Source organism: Ornithorhynchus anatinus, chromosome 1 (genome assembly GCF_004115215.2).
Source record: "Ornithorhynchus anatinus isolate Pmale09 chromosome 1, mOrnAna1.pri.v4, whole genome shotgun sequence".
Classification (NCBI taxonomy): Eukaryota; Metazoa; Chordata; class Mammalia; order Monotremata; family Ornithorhynchidae; genus Ornithorhynchus; species Ornithorhynchus anatinus.
Window position 1 is genome coordinate 55,584,231 of NC_041728.1, and position 15,539 is coordinate 55,599,769.

General features: G+C 47.0%; 1 protein-coding gene across 1 annotated transcript in view; it reads right to left on the reverse strand.

Annotated features, from left to right (window-relative positions):
* Positions 1–15,539, reverse strand: part of SYNE3 (spectrin repeat containing nuclear envelope family member 3) — a 121,529-nt gene that overhangs the window by 69,433 nt on the left and 36,557 nt on the right. The window lies entirely within an intron of this gene.

Consider the following 15,539-nt stretch of genomic DNA (forward strand, 5'->3'; position numbering starts at 1 on the left):
GAGTAGGTAAATTTGTTGTGGGCAGGGAGGTGTCTGCCAACTCTGTTGCGTTGTATTCTCCCAAGTGCTTAGCACAGTGCTCTGCCCACAGTAAGCGCTCAATAAATACCAGTGAAAGTAATGAGGATGATCATGCCGATGAGAGGGAATTATCCTGGAACAATCACGTTTTATATCGCTCCAGATGGAAATTCTTCCCAGTTTCCACCCAAATACCCCTGATCCAGGAGTGCTGTCAATTTTATTTATTGAGAGCTTACTGTGTGCAATGCACTGTATTAAACGCAGTACAATATACCATCAGACACGTTCCCTGTCCACAACAAGCTCACAGTTTAGAAGCGGAGAAAGACATCAGTATAAATAGGCAAATAGATAAATACATACATACATACATAAATACATAGATAAACACATACATAAATAAATGAATGAATAAATAAATGAAATAACCCATAAATGCATATTTGAAGTTATACTTGAAGGTACACGTGGAGCAAGGAGGTTTTGGCTGCTACAGTGATGAGCGTCTCCACTCCCCACCCCACCATCTCCCATGGACAGTGCAGCTACCAGTAGGGTGACAGGCTCAGGAATGCTGCATTCTGCCCATTACCCACTGACGTCTTTCTCCCCCCTGCAGTGCCCTCGATCATGCCTTCTGAGCTCTAGGAGGAAATCCTCTGGGAGGGACAGAGGAGAGGCTTGAAACCATCTCACTCTCTTCCCTCTCAATGAGCTCATCAGTCGATCAACCATTGGTGTTTATTGAGCACTCAGTATATGCAGAGGACTGTACTGAGCACTTGGGAGAGTACAATGCAATGGAGCTGGCAAACAACATTCCCCGCCCACAAAGAGCTTACAGACTCGGGGACGAGATAGATGTTAATATCGATACATAATTTATAATATATATTTAAAAAGATACGCATCTAAATGCTGCGGGGTTGTGGGGGGGATGAATATCAAATGTCCAAAGGTCACAGATTCAAGTGCATATATGACGCAGAAGAGGGAGGGAGCCAGGAAGAGAGGGCTTAATCGGGAGAGGCCTCTTGGAGGAGATGTGACCGTTAAAAGGCTTTAAAGATGGGGAGAGTGGTGGCCTGGTGTATAGTCATTCAATTCATTCATTCAATCATATTTATTGAGCGCTTACTGTGTGCAGAGCACTATGCTAAGTGCTTAGGAAAGTATAATACAAAAATAAACAGTGGCATTCCCTGCCCACAGTGAGCTCACAGTCTAGACTGGGGGAGGCAGACATCAATAAAAATAAATGAAATTACAGATACGTACCTAAGTGCTTTGGGGCTGGGACGGTGGAAGAGCAAAGGGAGCAAGTTAGGGCGACGTAGAAGGGAGTGGGAGATGAGGAAAAGTGGGGCTTAGTCTGGGAAGGCCTCTTGGAGGAAATGTGCCTTCAATAAGACTTCGAAGCAAGGGAGAATGGTGGTCTATCGGATTAGAGGAGGGAGGGTTGTCTATCGGATTCCAGGCCAGAGGCAGGACATGGGCTAGGAGTCGGCGGCGAGACAGGCGAGATGGAGGCACGGTGAGAAGGTTAGCACTAGAGGAGCGAAGTATGCGGGCTGCCTTGTAGAAGGAGAGACGCGAGGTGAGGTAGAAGGGGGCAAGGTGATGGACTGATTTAAAGCCAGTGGAGATTATTTTTTTGTTTGATGTGGAGGTGGGAGGGGCAACCATCGGAGTTTTTTGGCGAGCGGGATGACATGTCCAGAACAGAGTGGGAGGGGGTTCCAGGACAGAGGGAGGACTTGGGAAAGGGGCTGGCGGTTAGATAGACGAGATTGGGGCACAGTGAAAAAGCTGGCGCTAGAGGAGCAGAGTGTGCAGGTTGGGCTGTAGTAGGAGATCAGTGACTTGAATAATAATGTTGGTATTTGTTAAGCGCTTACTATGTGCAGAACACTGTTCTAAGCGCTGGGGTAGATACAGGTTAATCAGGTCGTCCCACGTGAGGCTCACAGTTAATCCCCATTTTACAGATGAGGGAACTGAGGCACAGAGAAGTGAAGTGACTTGCCCACAGTCACCCAGCTGACAAGTGGCAGAGCCGGGATTCGAACCCATGACCTAATAATAATAATAATAATGTTGGTATTTGTTAAGCGCCTACTATGTGCCGAGCACTGTTCTAAGCGCTGGGGTAGACCTAGGGGAATCAGGTTGTCCCACGTGGGGCTCACAGTCTTAATCCCCATTTTACAGATGAGGGAACTGAGGCCCAGAGAAGTGAAGTGACTTGCCCACAGTCACCCAGCCGACAAGTGGCAGAGCTGGGATTCGAACCCATGAGCCCTGACTCCCAAGCCCAGGCTCTATCCACTGAGCCACGCTGCTTCTCCACGCCGCTTAAAGTAGGATGGAGCGAGCTGATTGAGTGCCGTAAAGCCGTCGGTAAGGAATAAGGAGCAAAAAACTCCTAAGGAGCACTCCTGATTGTCAGGTTCAGAGCATGAGGGTGAACAACGGAGGAGAGTTTGGTGACAACTGAGTCATACAACAGTCCTTGAACTCAGGCCTATGAATAGGACATTCCTCTCTCCCATCCAAACAATCAGTGGTATTTATTAAGCACATCCGCATATAGAGCAGTGTTCTAAGTGCTTGGGAGAGTAGTAGTAATAATAATAATAATAATAATAATAATAATGGTATTTGTTAAGCACTTACTATGTGCCAAGCACTGTTCTAAGCGCTGGGGTAGATACAAGGCAATCAGGTAGACCCATGCGGGGTTCACAGTTTTAATCCCCATTTTACAGATGAGGTAACCGAGTCGCAGATAAGTGAAGTGATTTGCCCAAAGTCACACAGCTGACGAGTGGCAGAGCCGGGATTAGAACCCACAACCTCCGACTGCCAAGCCCCTGCTCTTTCCTAGAGTTGGTAGACAGAAGCCCTACTGACAAGGAACTTACAGTCTGGACACCGAATGCCAGGGATGTGTACATAAGGGCTGTGGGGCTGAGGGTGGGGTGGATATCAAGTGCTTTAAAAACAACCGATGGCAGGGCATAGGCAAAAGAGAAGAGAAAGTGAGCAGAGGAAATGAGGGCTTAGACTGGAAGGTCTCTTGGAGAAGAAGTGATTTTAGGAGGGTTTTGAAGATGTGGAGAGTGGCGGTCTGCCGTGATGAAGCGGGAGGGCGTTCTGGGCCAGAGGGAGAACGTGGGCAAGGGACGGGAGGCAAGATAGATGAGATCGGGGTGCAGCGAGTAGGTTGGTATTAGAGGAGCAAAGTGCAGGCTGGGCTGTCGTAGGACAGCAGTGAAGTAAGGAAGGATGGGGCGAGCAAAGGGAGGAAAAAACCATAAAATAATGATGATGACGATAACAATAACTGTGGGTATTTGCTAAACGCTTCTTTTGGGCCAAGCACTCTACTGAGCACTGGAATAAATGCAAACTCATCAGGTTGACACAGTCAAGACACAAGCCGGAAGAGGAGAAGAATCCCGGGCGTGAAGAAACTGCCCCAGCCGCAGCCCATCTAACATCCACAACCTTGGGTCCCCGAAGTGGGTCTAGAACATTGTTCTGTTCCCAGTGACCTGATGGGAAGAATGTACTCCCTCCAACCTATTCTGCCTCATAATCTGTTCAGCCCTCTCCTAGACCCTGGCTTCCAGCTACCCCCAAATGCCACCAACCAGAATAATGGCAATTCTGCTCCAGGCTGGAGCTGGGGCACACCACCTCCCCTCCCCAATTTATCCCTGCACCCAGTAGCCTGTTCTCTAGCTCTCTAGTGTCAGAGGCAAGATCTTTTGGGGAGGATCTGCCCCAGTTTTGTCGTTTAGCTGCATCTCTCTACCCGCTGCAGTCTGCTCCCCCAAAAGAGCCTGCAATGTGAAAGGAGTGCCTTTCCCTTCATGTGTATTTCATTGGCCAAGTGGTGACCCCACAAGTCCCAAAACACCTGTATCCCTGAGACTGAACCACAGGAAACATTTTCCAAGGGAAAAAAAAGGGTCCACCTCAAAACTGGGTGCAGTTCTTCTACAAGCACCCAATGACTACCGAGTCATCACCACCCAAGCCATCATCAACATTTACCGAGCTAAATATTTGGGTAAAGAACTGTATTAGACCCTTCAAGAAATATGGAAGGAATAGAAGGAGCTCATAAACTAAGTAAAAGGAAGATTTCTGGCTTTTGCTATGTGTTCCAGGATACGAGAAACCAAAAAGGGAGGAAAGGAAGTTGCGCCTGCCAGAACATGGGAGCTTCCCAAAGCTGGGAAGCTAGTGGTGAGAGCCAATGAGGTGGAGAAATGGGGACGGAGAGAGTGAGTGTAGGGTTCCGGTGGACAGGAGGGCAGCTTCTGAAACCGATCCAATCAGGTTTCAAAGCTGAGTTCCCCAATTCATTACGTCTCATTCAAATTGGCTCTGGTCTCTCTAACATCTTAATATATTCCATCCGGGCTGTTTTCCCTCCCTATAATTGGTGGTTTTGAAAGCATGCAAGAGTGTGTGGTGATTTACATTGGTTCAACATGATTTTTGATTCTGTTTCTTCTGCATCACTGGACTAACTTCCAAACTACAAAAATTACTACAGTTAAAGGCCAGGAGGGAAAATGAAGCCATTTTGGGAGGAGACAGAGCAGCAGACGCCAGGAAAATCAAATCACTTGGTATTAGGAAGAGCGTTTTCTAATTTCTCAATGTCTCCAGCTTTGCCAAACCCATTCTATTTGGGAGAAACAGGGTGAGACCTGTTGAAAATAGTGGAGCATGTTAACTTTTTTTCCCAGTGTCCCAGAGGCGAGGTGACGGTGGTTCTGCGTCTCCCTTGGAAATTACATTACCCTGACACTGGCGTCCGGAGGGGAGGAAGGAAAACAGGAGAAGAGCTGGGGGCTCTTGCAGAATCCACCAATCAACGGTGTCTACTGAGCCCCTTCTCTGTGCAAAACACTGCCCTAAGCAGGGGGAGAGTGCAATATAACAGAGTCGTTAGACACATGCCCTGCCCACAACAAGCTTACAGTCTAGAGGGAGAAAAAAGACATCAAAATAAGTTAAGGATACGTTCGTAATTACTGTATAGCTGAGGATGAATAAAGGATACTAATCCAAGTGCAAGAGTGACACAGAAGGGAGAGGGAGTAGGGGAAATGAGGGCTTAGTCAGGGAAGACCTTTTGGAGAAGATGTGATTTTACTGAGGTTTTCGGGGGGGGGGGGGGGGGGGAGAGTGACGGTCTGTCGGAAATGAAGGGGGAGGGAGTTCCAGGCCAGAGGAGCTTTTTATGGTATTTGTAAGCATTCATTCGATCGTATTTATTGAGCGCTCACTGTGTGCAGAGCACTACACTAAGCTTGGAAAGTACAATACAGCAATAAAGAGAGACAATCCCCACCCACAACGGGCTTTCAGTGTACAGGACTTCTTTGGTGCCAAGCACTGTACTAAGCACTGGAGCAGATACAAGTTAAGCGAGTGGGACACAGTCCATATCCCACATGGGACTCACAGTTTTAATCCCCATTTTGCAGATGAGGTAATCGAGGTACAGAGAAGTGAAGTCACCTGCCCAAGGTCACACAGCAGAGAAGTGGCAGAGACAGAATTAGAACCCAGTTCCTTCCAAATCCCAGCCCAGTGCTTTATCCATTAGGCCACGCTCCTTTTCTCAATGTCTAACCAAAACCCCTCCTACTGCAATTATATCAATTTCCTCAAATTCTGCCCTCTGCCTAGACGAAGAATGAATGATCCATAGCCTTCGGTAACAATTTAATCCACTTCGGGACAGCTATTATCACTCACTCATTCTTCTCTCCTCAAGACCAAATAGCTTCCTATCCTTACTTTCTAGCTAGGAATGATTTCTGATTAACCATCTTTTCTTTAATCATGCTATTTTTCAAATACTATTTTATTTTTCCTTTTCAAATTCCCCTCAACTCGCAAAATATAAACTCATTACTGGGTGCAGTTCTTCTGTAAGCATCCAATGACTACCGAGTCATCACCATCAGAGCCATCATCAACATTTTCCGAGCTAAATATTTGGGTAAAGAACTGTGCTGGACACTTTGGGAAATACAGAAGAAGTAGAAGCAGCTCATAATCTAAATAAAAGGAAGGTTTCTGGCTCTTGTTCGGTATATTCCTGTTGACTACATCCTAGGAGGTTGCCTTTTTAAATTCTAGTCGTGGATAGCTGACATTCAGTTTGTGGTCCACTATGATTTCCAGATCTTTTTTCCGCTCCCCAGCAACTACGCCGTCATTTCTTTTTGAGAAACCACATATTCTGGTTTTAGTCCCCAAGTGTCCTCCTTGAACCTGGAGCTGGTGGGCTTGATCCTGATTTCAATCATTTAATTAATAGTACTACTGAACGTTTATTGTGTGTACTGAACTAGGTTAAGCACTCGGGAGAATACAGTACAACGGAGTTGGTAGACACATTCCCTGTACACAAGAAGCTCACAGTCCAATCGATCCCTGAGCCTGCCAACGCTGTTTTGAATTCTAGTCTTAGCATCCAGGGGGTTGGTGGCAAAGCCTGCCGTAGTTTCAGTTGAAAACTTGGCGAGCTGGTGCCTCCCCACCAGATCACGCAAGGCAGCACTAACTAATCATACAGTGGGAAAGTATGTAGAAAAGTCCAGAGGGACGACGGTTCCAAAAACAAAGTCCCGGGTTCTGAATTTCGCTATTTTTCCTTAGCAACTCGGCAGTGTTTCACCCGGTGCCAAGACCTTCGGTTTCTAAATCGGGACTGTTGTGAGCAGACCCGAACGGGGAGCCACTTGGGGCAGAAGTTCCGTTGCAGAGCAGGGGGTCCAGTCACCAGCAATGGGCGTTGGCTCCACAGACCACAATGAAGATCAGCTATGTCGCATTTCCTCTCCCAGCCAAAGAGCAGAGCAGAGCCAAAGGCCATTTTCACCCAGAATGCCCTTGCTTTGGTTGTTGGAACCAAGCCCCAACACCCAAGCCTGAAGAAAACAAAACATACTCCACTCCTTTGGTTTCACCTGAAGCCTCACAGAGGGAAACCAAAGTGCTGAGCCTTTCCAGGAAAAGTTCCGCCAGCCTGTCAAGCTACCATCTACCTTCGATAAGCTCCGCCTCCAAGCAATGCTGCATCATGTAAACAGAGTCGCCGTGCCCCTTAAAACCCGATTTTCTTGGGACATTCCAAGGAGCAGGGAGGGCTCCTGGGGAAAGAAAACAGCAGGAAAGCCTTGAAGCTGTTATATCACTGCTCTCCCGAGAGAGCCAGCCTACTAGAACCAAGGTTAGAAGAGTCTGAGCTTCATTCTGGAGAGACAGACCACAAATTTCAACCCAAAGAGGCTACAGATGCTTTCTCTTTCAGATTTACAACAATAACTCCATTCAGATGACTATTTTTGCAGGAAGGACTTTCTACCATCAATCACCGTGTGAATTTTTTTTTACGAGATCAGTCGGTCAACAGTGGTTACTGAGCCCCTACTGTCTGCAGAGGACTGTTCTGTACATAGTAACATTGCAGGCGGTACCGTAAAATCGAAATATATGATCCCTGCCCTCAAATAATTTACAATTTAGTGTGGGAGACAAACTAAAATGAATTACACATATGAGGAACAAGGAAAGGGATCTATCTCTATATCTACAGGAAGATAGTTTGCGTAACAGAGAGCTGTATCTATATATCCCTATATAATGATAATAATAATAATAATAATGTTGGTATTTGCTAAGCGCTTACTATGTGTGTGCCAAGCACTGTTCTAAGCGCTAGGGTAGGTATAGGGTAATCAGGTTGTCCCACATGGGGCTCACAGTCTTAATCCCCATTTTACAGATGAGGTAACTGAGGCACCAAGAAGTAAAGTGGCTTGCCCACTAGGCCTAGTCAACCTAGGGCCTGGATTTCCGCCATCAGCAGCTCCACGGAAGAGAGAGCCAGAAGACAGAAAGTATAATGTGGAAGTGATCAGGTGGAAGGGGGAGCAAGGGAGTTGAGTTTGGTAGAGAGGGTGGTGTTGAGAGCATGAATTTGCGCTTCAAGAGAAGGCAGGTTGAGTTCTGATCCAAATGGGGCCTGATAGCCTGGAAGAAGTAAAGAGAGTCTTGGGACAAGTCAATTAATGGTACATAGTGATGCTAACTGTGTGCAGAGAACTACACTAAGAGCTTGGGAGAGCACAATACAACAGAGTTGGTAGACATCGATGGAGTTGGTAGTTGGGAGAATTGGTAGTTAATAATAATAAAAATAATTACGGTATCTGTTAAGCACTTACTATGCGGTAAGCACCGTACTAATCGCTGGGGTGGATACAAGCAAAGCAGGTTGGACGCTGTCCCTGTCCCACGTGGGGCTCCCAGTCTCAGTCCCCATTTTACAGGAGAGGTAACAGACACAGCGGAGTGAAGCGACCCACCCAAGGTCACATAGCAGACAAGCGAAGTCGGGATTAGAACCCACGACCTCTGATTCCCAGGCCGCTGCTCTATCCACTACACCATGCAGTCGGTAGAACTGGTAGAGTGGGTTCAAGAGAGTTGGTAGAGTTAAAACAGTATGACCTAATGGAAAGAGCAGGGGCCTAGGAGCCAGAGGACCTGGGTGCTAATCTCAGCTCCCCTCCGGCCCTACTGTGTGACCTGGAGGAAATCACTTAACTTCTCTCGGCCTCAGTTTCCTCATCTGTCAAAAAGGGGATTCCACATTTGGTCTCCCTCCTAGACTGTGAGCCCCATGTGGGATCTGATTATCTTGTATCTACCTGAGCACTTGTTACAGTGTTTCACACATGGTAAGCGCTTAACAAATACCACCGATAAACATGTTTCCTGCCCACAAGGAACTTAGAGTCTGGGGAGAGGTTTTTGAGACCAGAGTTGTCTGTGCGGGGAGGGAACCGTCTGTGGTGGGGGATGCTTGGCAAAGGCTTTGATGTCCCATCTCCCTAAAGTAAGGATTTCATCATCAAGCCAATAGCATGTGTCACAATCCCTAACTGTTTCAGGGCTTCAATTTACGCAAGACTCCCCCAGATTCGTTGAGAGGGGAGGGAGCTGACTGAAGTATTACAAAGGCGGGTAGCTGTAAACTTCCCATTTAATGCCCATAAATTCGGCGACTCGTAGAAATTGAGGTTTTGGGGTCACTCTAAGGCATCAGAGCAGATGCCATGATCACAGTCAGTGAGCTGAGTAAGCAAAAAGGAAAAGGTCAATTAAATTCCAACTTTCTAGTCAGTCAGTCGCATTTATTGAGCGCTTAGAGCAGAGCACTGTATTAAAGTGCTTGGGAGAGTACAATACAACAATATAAGCGACACATTCTCTGCCCACAACATGTTACTCTCAATGGCCCAAGCGTGGGCCCCCACACAAATGCGCCTTCTGATGTCTTCCCCACGAAAGCACCACTACAAGGAGGCTTACTTTTCACTCGGAGTGAAAAGGTGGAAAGCTGAGGTTAGTGGGGTGTGCTTCCAGACTGAGCTTCCCTTTTTCCCTCTGCTCCCTCTGCTGCCTCTCTGCCCCCCCTTCACCTCCCCTCAGCTAAACCCCCTTTCCCCCCCTTCCCTCTGCTCCTCCCCCTCTCCCTTCCCCTCCCCTCAGCACTGTGCTCGTCTGCTCATTTGTATATATTTTTATTACCCTATTTATTTTGCTAATGAGATGTCCATCCCCTTGATTCTATTTATTGCTATTGTTTTTGTCTGTCTCTCCCGATTAGACCGTAAGCCCGTCAATGGGCAGGGACCGTCTCTGTTGCCGAATTGTACATTCCAAGCGCTTAGTACAGTGCTCTGCACATAGAAGCGCTCAATAAATACTATTGAATGAATGAATGAATGCTTAAGGGGGATGGGGCCTGGAAGGTGATGATAGGCTGCAGACAGCTCCCAAGCTCACCTCCTGGCTGTACCCCACTCTCATCTCGCCCCCTCCCTCCCAGTATTCGTGCTGTCCCCCGAAACCCCACTCTGCCCCAGGCCTGTCCTCAGCCCTCCTCACCTCCAAAGCCTTCCTAAAGTCCCACCTCCTCCATTAAGCCTTCCCCAAATTACCAAAATCCCAAATCCTAGCCACTCAGCAACCACCATTTGCATTCGATCGCTTTATACCCTTTCTCAACACTGGGCGTAAACGTATGTTCCGCTGATATTCCAGGTATTTATTGTGTTTCCTCAGTTTATACGTATTTTTATGTCTGTCTCCCCCATTCGAATGTAAGTCCTGTGAGCAGGAAACATCCCTGCGCTTCTGTTGTACTTTCCCAGGTGCTTAGCATGGTGCGTGGCACTTAAGCATTCAATAGACCGCGACTAGACTGTGATTGTGACTCTAGACTATGAACTCCTTGTGAGCAGGGGGCGAGTCCTACCAAGTCTGCTATACTGTAATCTCCCTAATGCTTAGCATAGCACATAGTAAGCGCTCAAAACCACTGACCGATTGATTCGATAAATATAACTATTATTACAGAACTACTATCACAACAATCCCCGCCACCTGAGTTTTCCAATCTTGTCAGAGACCTAACAGGGGGAAGGTTAGGAGCCCAAGTTTAAAAAGTTGTTGTGGAGGGCAATCATCAGGCAGATTGGCATCTTTGTAACTCAGTGTTTGCCACCTGCTTGGGAGCCCCCAAGAGAGTCACCATCTCAAAGCCACAGAGGGCTTTTCGACAAAGCCAGAGGCTCCCGAGAGCCAAGAGCAAATAGAAATTGCAGGCCCGAATTACTGTAAAACTCAATCAATTCCATAAAGCCACCCTTTCCGGCAGAGGCTAATTCAATATTATCATTCTTTGCTCATTTCCAGCTCTTCATCCAGACTAGCGGGCAGCCATCCTGCAGGGGTGGTCATCTGCTCATCGAATGCATTCTCCCTGGTGCCTTTTCTTGATTTTGAAGAGGTGGGTGAGGAGGGGTGTAACTGTGGTATTTGGTAACCGCTTATGATGTGCTGGGGTAAGTACAGGATAATCAGATCAGGCCCAGTCCCTGTCACAGATGGGGCTCACAGTTTAAGCGGGAGGGAGAGGAGAGAAGCAGCGTGGCCTAGTAGAAAGAGGACGGGGCTTGAGGTCAGAGCACCAGGATTCTAATCCGGGCTCTGCCACTTGCCTGTTGTGTGACCTTCGGCAATTCACTTAACTTCTGTGATCCTCAGTTTCTTTATCTGTTAAAGTGGGGTTTGAATAGCTGTTCTCCCTCCTACTTACACTGTGAGACTCATGTGGGTCAGAGATTCTGTTTGTCCTCATTAACTTCTATTGATCCTAACATTTTGTACAGTGCTTGGCACACAGTAAGCGCTTAATAGATACCACAATTATTATTATTATAAAGGTACTTAATCCCTATTTTACAGATGTGGAAACTGAGACCCAAAGTCACATAATAAAATGGGGATTCGGGTCCTGTACTCCCATCTTCTTCAACTGTGAGCCCCAAGTGGGAATGGGACTCATATCTACCTCAGTGCTTAGAGCAGGGGGTGACACATAGTAAGCTCTTAACCAATACCACAACAAATAAACAAAAATTATTAAAGTGATGGTCGGGATTAGAATTCAGGTCTCTTGTCTTTCAGTCCTTTTTTATTTTTCCCAAATGGTATTTTGTTAAATGCTTATTATGTGCCCAGCACCATACAAAACATTTGGGTAGATATAAGCTAATCGGGGGGACACAGTCCATGTCCCACATAGGGCTCGCAGTCTTAATCCCCATTTTACAGATGAGATCATTGAGGCACAGAGAAGTGAAGGGACTTGCCCAACATCCATAGCAGACAAGCGGAGGAGCTGGGATTAGAACCGAGGTCCTTCTGACTCGCAAGCACGTGCTCTATCCAACTAGGACTCACTGATTTTCAAAGTCAAATGAAGAACATTAGGCATTCTGCACAGATACCCGAAAGACTATCGCTCCAGTCTTACCCACCAAAGGAAGATTTTAAAAGATTCCCGGGTCCCCTCCTCTCCTTCTTGACTAGAGAAAAAAAAAAAAAAATCAAAGCAGAGAGTAGCTTGTGGCTAGCTTCTAAGATAAGACCGCCTAAACAGTAAGCCACGGTGCCTGTCAGGCAGGGAAAGTTGCTGGCAAGAAAACGGATTTTGTTTTCAAACCTCCATGTGGTTAGAGTAAACAGAGCCTAGAAGAGAACTGTTTATTGCCCCCTCGAGTACAAAAATCCCTTTAAATACCTAATGTCCTGCTTCCAAATTTCTAATAGTGCCGTCTTCGGGGGTGGAGACCGTCCCCAGGGAATTTTACGTTTCCCTGATCTCACTGTCACGTGGAGAATGGGAAGACAGTACAGACTGGACTCCTTTCAGAGTTAGGGAAGTTCCCTCCACAGGTAAGAGCCTCTGGAGCTGCTCCTTGTCAGCTGTGTGACTTTGGGCAAGTCACTTAACTTCTCTGTGCCTCAGTTACCTCATCTGTAAAATGGGGATGAAGACGGTGAGCCCCATGTGGGACAACCTGATCAGCTTGCATCCCCCCAGCGCTTAGAACAGTGCTTTGCACATAGTAAGCGCTTAACAAATACCATTATTGAGCAGTGGCAGAAACCGACTTCAAAATACTAGGGCCTGCAGCAACCAGCCCACTGATGGCTTGCCTATAATCTGGGCAGCGCCTGGCCTCATTTGCAGAGAAACAGCACGGCACTCTCCCTTGGGGCAATCGATCAATCCTATTTATTGAGCGCTTACTGAGTGCAGAGCATTCATTCATTCAATAGTATTTACTGAGCGCTTACTATGTGCAGAGCACTGCACTAAGCGCTTGGAATGGACAAATCGGCAACAGATAGAGACAGTCCCCGCCCTTTGACGGGTTTACAGTCTAATCGGGGGAGACGGGCAGACAAGAACAATGGCAGTAACTAGAGTCAAGGGGAGGAACATCTCATAAAAACCGATGGCAAATAAATAGAATCAGGGCGATGTACATCTCGTTAAACAAAATAAATAGGGTGATGAAGATACATACAGTTGAGCGGAGGAGTACAGTGCTGAGGGGGTGGGATGGGAGGGGGGAGGAGGAGAGGTTTTGGGAGAATACAATGTTACAATAAACAGACACATTCCCTGCCCACAACGATCTGCCCAAGGTCACACAGGAGACGGGTGGCGGAGCCAGGATTAGAACGCAGGTCCTTCCGACTCCCAGCCCCGGGCTCTATCCACTAGGCAACACTGCTTCTCCTAGTAGCAGGGCAGGGGCGGAGTGGGCGGACACACAACCAGGAATCTGCTATCCCTGCCCTGGGCCAGCAGCGCTGGGGCTCCATCTGTCCCCAGTCGACATTCAGGCAAACACAGAGCCTGCGGGATCTGGGGCTCACACGGCAGTGTATTCTCCTCTAATGCTCAGTACGGTGCTCTGCATAAAGTAAGCGCTTCATAAATACTACTGATACTCCAACTTCCCCGCGACCAGAGACAACCCCGGCTGCGGGCACACTCTTCGGAAACCAAGTAATCCGCTGTAAACCGTACACGGTATCCAAATGAGCGGCAAATGGAGGAGGACGTTTCTGAAATGAAGTGGTTGTGGCTGCCTTCCTGTGACTCATTTTTGCCTGAACTTTTGCAGTTTCCATAACTTAGTCACTCTCCCACTGCGCTCCTATAACGTGCCCTGCATGTCAGAAATGGAGCACACATCTGGTTTCCATCCCCGGAACTGTTCAAATTAAAACACTGCCAGTTTTCCTTTCCTTTCAACTGGGAGACAAGCCTAAAATCCACAGAACGGGAGGTCCGTTACCACGTACTCGCACACTCCCTTTGCACAGCGACTGATTCTAGATGGAAAGCAAGAATGTCTTCTACGGTCAGCTTCTGCTCACAGACCTGAGGTTTCTGTGCTGGAAATCATTTTTTTTTAATACTATTGGTTAAGCACTTACTACGTGCTTTAGAGAAACAGCATGATCCAATGGAAAGAGCAAGGGGTTGGGAGTTAGAGGACCTGAGTTCCAACCCCGGCACTGCCATTTGTCTGCTGTATAACTTTGGGCAACTCACTTGGCTTTTCTGAGCCTCAGTTCCCTCAACTGCAAAATGTGAATTCAACACCCGTCAGCCTTCCTACTAAGACTGTGAGCCCCGTGTGTGACAGGGACTGTGTACAATGTGATTGACTCGTATCTATCCCAGTGCTTAATATAGTTATTGGCATGTAGTAAGTGCTTAACAAACACCGCATTTATTGTTATCATCACGTGAAAGGCACTTTACTAGGGGTAGATATAAGCTAATCAGGTTGGACACAGTCCATGTCCCATATGGGGCTCACAGTATTAATCCACATTTTATAGATGAGGTAGATTCCCAGTAGAGATATTCTGAAATCTAGAATTGGTTTTGCCGTAATGTGTGTTCGCTTGTTTCCTCTACAGATCTTGGGTAGAACGCTAACCTAATTCATTTAATTTTTTTTAAGGTATTGGTTAGGTGCTTACTACGTCCCAGGCGCTGTACTAAACACTGGGGCAGATACAAGATAATCGGGTTGGACAGAGGGCGTATCCCCATTTTACCGATGAGGTAACTGAGGCACAGAGAGGTTAAGTAACTTGTCCAAGGTCACACAGTAGACACGTTGGTAAAGTTCTTCCAAGAGCCCGCCTCTGGGTAGAACTGTTTGGAGCATATACCCCAGTGCTTAACACATTGCTTGGCATGGAATAAGCGCTTAAATAGCACAATGAATTAGACAGCACAGAGTAAGAAGTAAAGGTTTCATGTGCGGTGCGGTCGAGGTGGGATTATTTACTTGTGTTTTTTCTAACGTGGGGATTCCTGAAGAAACAAACAGCAATCCCACACTACAGGAAAACTGATCTGAACTCGGATTATCTCCCAGCCGGGGTATTCAGAGATTCATTCTAGACAGGAAGCAATAGTCTTCAACCATCACCTTTTGGTCACAAAGCAGGAAGCAGTGTGGCCTAGTGGAAGGAGCACAGGCCTGGGACTCAGAGGACCTGGGTTCTAATCCCAGCTCCACCACTTTGGTCTGTGAACTTGGGCAAATCACAACTTCTCAGTGCCTCAGTTACCTCATCTGTAAAATGGGGATTAAGACTATGACCCCTTTGGGGGACAGGGACCGTGTCCAACCCTATTAGCTTGTATCTATCTGAGCATTTAATACAGTGCCCGCACATAGTAAGCTCTGAACAATACCACAAAACAACTCTATTTTTCTGGGCTGGAAGCCAGTTTCAAATTGAGAGACTGTTAAAGCATTTTCAAACAAGGTCCCCGGTGTCAGATAAGAGATTAGCGGTCACTTATCCACTTCAACTTATTACCTTTAAGCACAGGATATTTGCTCGAGGTAAGTAAAGCCTAAACACAATAAAGCTTCCTATAGTTACTCACCTCTCAGCACTGCCACCTGTTCCACTGTCATCACAATATCCACTCTCTAATCCCGGAGCCTCACCCACAGGGCATTACTTTGGAAACCGCTGGAAGTAAGGGAATTCCTGCTAGGTCTGTTCCATCG